The following is a 4769-nucleotide window of genomic DNA, read 5'->3' as shown; positions in this document are numbered from 1 at the left end:
AACTTCCTTTTTTAAATGCTCCATTAAAAAAAAAAAAAAAAAAAAATGCTGATTACTTTCACAAAAGATAATTATACATCATTAATAATTGAGTTAGGTGTGAGCAGTGAACAGTTCTAGGTCAAACAATTAGTTGTTGTTCATGTATTTTACTTACACTTCCTGTTGCTCAATGTTAGAGGGATTTGTTGAATGTTATAAGAGATATGACACAAATATTTTTGGTTTTTATTAGTGTCATTGCTAAGCTGTGCCTCCCTGTGTGATTCCCACCTAAAGCTTATTGTATATTAAATTAAAAGTGAATTGTGTCAGTTTTCAGTGAAGTCATATGGAAAACCTTTAAGGTACTAATATAATATGAATCCCCATTCACTTTTTTTGAATGGTAAACATAACCTTGATGATATTAAAAAAGGATGTGATTTATCCCTTTAAACTAAACACTTCAGGAATAAGAGCTGGCCATGTGACATTAGGTTTGTTTGCATTTTTTGAGTGCCACAGCACCCTATGAATTGTGCATTTACAGAGGGCTTGTCCTATCACTTGCGAGTACATACACATAAGAAAGTAAGTGCACAAGACTGTACCAGGTCTGAAAATGACCAAAGCCCGGTGACTAAACACTAAATCCACTTCAGAGCAGTATTTGAGGCTATAAGCACATCCAATTAGTCATCATCTTAAGGAACTAATGTGCTCTGAAAATGTGCAGTGTGAGAAAAACAGATATAACAGGAGATATCAAATCAAATAAAGACATTACATATAATTTGGTAGTACAGTACAATGTAAAGTGTTACACATTGTATTGGTGCAAAAACGAGTAAGTGGATTTTCTAAAATGATTGCTGATAATTAGCACTAGTGAACAGACATTTATTTTAAAGAACAAAGTATTGGAAAACTTGAAAAAATATTTTTATGAAACTATAAGTGTATCCCGTCGGGTAATCAAAAGTCTACACACAATACACCATAAGACAGACTGTCAACCAGCAATAACTATTAAGAGAAGGAGGAAGAGCACCAACAAAATTAAAAACCGTTTATGAAGGAGGTTGACATTTATTGTGTTTTAGACATTTTAAATTCAGTGTAAAGTGTTGATTTCAATTTCACCTTAAAATAGACCAGTTACAAAAGCAAATGGAATAGTGGCAATTCATTTTTCCACCTTTCCTTAAGTCTTTGTTTTCTACTGCTCTCAATTTAAGTCTGTCTTAAGCTTACTATCAAATGAATGTGATTGTTATTTTATTATTATTATTATTATTATTACTATTATTTTAAATCTGTTTGATACCAGTATCGCTTCAGAAGACAGTGGAGATTTTGATTGCGTTAGTTACATTTGTGTCCTTTTTAGAGTTTGAAACTTTTGGACTGTACATTGACTAGGGTATGAACAAAAACAGCCAAATGACTCTTTAAAATGTTTCTTTTGTGTTCTCCGAAAGAAAGAAATTCCTAGTTTGAAAGACATTTTCATTTTAAGTGAAATTTTCCTTTAAGAAGCCAAGCTAGTGAAATGCCGGTAGTAGAAATGAGTAGAAAACCTGTTGCAAGCAATTTATGTCTCACTATTTTATTTGACATAGATGGTGCTGATTTTAGCCTAATCATCAAAAACCCAATGAATGTAAGTGTAAAAATCAGCCAGTATAAAATAGAGAGTCTCAGTGTGGAACCACTCAAAGCAATTACTGTTAAAGTTCACGTGTTCCATGAAGTCTGTGGGAAAATGCTTTCTGAGGTCATGTAGTACAAAAAGCAATTTTCTCTCCTTACTAGAGAGACGAAAGAATACTAATATTAAGTAGAAACAGACTGTAGTGGTTTTTGCATGGCCATCATTTGTGGGGGAATATAAAACCCACAGTAGACTTCGATTCCTGGGTGATGTGTGACTGCTAGATTTCAGGATAGAGTGACTCAGGAGTTCTATAGCTTTTCCTTGCCAGTCTCCCACGTGGAGACCAGAACAATTAAGGATAGTCTGCTGATGGAAACCCAAGAGACATTTTTTGTGGGCATGTGGAAAAGAGCGTGAACCACAAGAACGTAAATGGTCATGATTGTGATGTCAATAGCATGGCAACTGTACTTCTTTCCTTTGGGTTAAGAGTTCCAGAACACTGATTTAATTTGTGTATGGCAAGCATCCTACCATATCTTGGCTCGTATAGCTTCACACTTATAGCCTGGCACAGTGGACACAAAATCCATGCTATGCATATTAAATCCAAGCACAATGGCAATTAGTTATTTTAGTTTATCCAGTCCTCCCTCTCTCAGAGTAACCATATTACAAACATTCAGGCAAGTTATCAAAAGCTCTGTGGTTTTGGGCCAGTATGACTGCTTTGGGAATTTCGATTATGTGTGTTTTTCTTACAGACGCAATAATGGATATTATGGTCTGACTGCTTCAACACAGTGGACATGTGATTATTTTTATTTAATTTATTTATTGTTTACGGTAAATTTGTAATAATAATAACAAATTAAAAAAAAAAAAAAACTTTCCATCCAAGTTTTTGGATGCTACTCACAAGAATAATCCATTCTGGATGTTCCACTGTTTGACATCATGTCCTGTAAATGTGAATCAGACAGTGATCTCATTCTGGAAAATTATCACAGCAATTGAAGAAACGAAAGAGTTTGTGACAGTCATCAGAGAGAGAGAGAGAGAGAGAGAGAGAGAGAGAGAGAAATTGATACAATCAGTATTTGGCACTAAAATATTTGGCCTCTATGACGTTGTATGCTGACACTGACAGAAAAAGTTGACAGGAAACAGCTTAAATGTGTCCAACATAATAGAACTGGAATTCTGAGAACAGTAATGACATGAACTTCAGCCACATACAGTTACAAAAAGGCCAGGATGGTGAAAGACATGTCCTGGTCAAGCCAATGTATTTAAAAGGTAATCCATAAGGTTGGCGATATAATGTTTATGTGAGTCATGAGTGTTTGGAGAGTTATAATTGAATTTTACATTTATTATTACATTTTTCCACATCCAAATTCTAATGCATGCAAAAATAGACATGTTATTCAGTATTCTACTTCTAATGTCTGATTACAATGTCTATGTTAGTGCCAGTGGAGAGCAGTGACTTTTTTTAAACTGGGTATGCTGAGTGTTAAAGGGTTAGTTCGCCCAAAAATGAAAATTATGTCATTAATAACTCACCCTCATGTTGTTCCAAACCCGTAAGACCTCCGTTCATCTTTGGAACACAGTTTAAGATATTTTAGATTTAGTCCGAGAGCTCTCAGTCCCTCCATTGAAGCTGTGTGTACGGTCTACTGTCCATGTCCAGAAAGGTAAGAAAAACATCATCAAAGTAGTCCATGTGACATCAGAGGGTCAGTTAGAAGTTTTTGAAGAATCAAAAATACATTTTGGTCCAAAAATAACAAAAACTACGACTTTATTCAGCATTGTCTTCTCTTCTGTGTCTGTTGTGAGAGAGTTCAAAACAAAGCAGTTTGTGATATCCGGTTCACGAACGAATCATTCGATGTAACCGGATCTTCTTGAACCAGTTCAACAAATCGAACTGAATCTTTTTAAATGGTTATCATCTCTAATACATATTAATCCACAAATTTAAGCTGTTTTTTTAATGTGGCTGACACTCCCTCTGAGTTCAAACAAACCAATATCCCGGAGTAATTCATGCACTCAAACAGTACACTGACTGAACTGCTGTGAATAGAGAACTGAAGATGAACACCGAGCTGAGCCAGGTAACGAACAATAGATTGACTCGTTTTCGACTCAAGAACCGGTTGCATTGGTTTTCGGATCACCAGTAGTGATGGGAAGTTCGGTTCTGATCCTCTGATGTCACATGGACTACTTTGATGATTACCTTTCTTACCTTTCTGGACATGGACAGTGTATCGTACACACAGTTTCAATGGAGGGACTGAGAGCTCCCGGACTAAATCTAAAATATCTTAAACTGTGTTCCGAAGATGAATGGAGGTCTTACGGGTTTGGAACAACATGAGGGTGAGTTATTAATGACATAATTTTAATTTTAGGGTGAATTAACCCTTTAAGATTAAGATCCCCCCCTCCTCATCGGCTTTACGACACACTTAAAGAAGGCTCAAATAAAGATGACAAATAAGAAAAACTGTGGCAGGTATTGATTTAACAGTGTGCACATTTCCTACCATATTTGTAAATTAAATCCATCTCCAATCCTTCTTCTATCATTCCAGGTTCAGCCATTGTTATTCGAATGCTAGAAAAACATGTAGTTGGTTTTCGAAGTAAAAACAGGCAACGTTTACACATTATTGTGTTATGATACGGAATATTCAGGGGGTGGGGAGATGGCAGGGATTCCCCCAATATATGTCTCTGCCTCTATTTATTTATTTATTTATTTATTTATTTATCTGTAAGCGTGCATTACGGGAAAAAGCATTTGTTTATTGTTGCAAGACGTTTGTTTATTTATTAATGTACTTGAATATGTATGTATACCATGTACAATGTACATTTTCTATGACTAAAAATGTAAAAATATATGTTTTCAGTAGACTTTCAAAATTTGCGTTGCTAAAGAAAGCATGAAAATACACGTTTCATTATTATTATAATTATTATTTTATTATTTTTTTATTTTATTATTTTTTTTGCATCAAACACAATGTGATTTTTCAGCAAACGAGATCAGGAAGCAACAGCAAATGTTTTCCCCTTGGGGACAGCTTACCACGTGCATGAAATCACC

The sequence above is a fragment of the Carassius gibelio genome, chromosome A23 (assembly GCF_023724105.1).
Source record: "Carassius gibelio isolate Cgi1373 ecotype wild population from Czech Republic chromosome A23, carGib1.2-hapl.c, whole genome shotgun sequence".
Lineage (NCBI taxonomy): Eukaryota > Metazoa > Chordata > Actinopteri > Cypriniformes > Cyprinidae > Carassius > Carassius gibelio.
The sequence above is the reverse complement of the archived record's forward strand: the minus strand, read 5'-3'. Positions refer to the sequence as shown.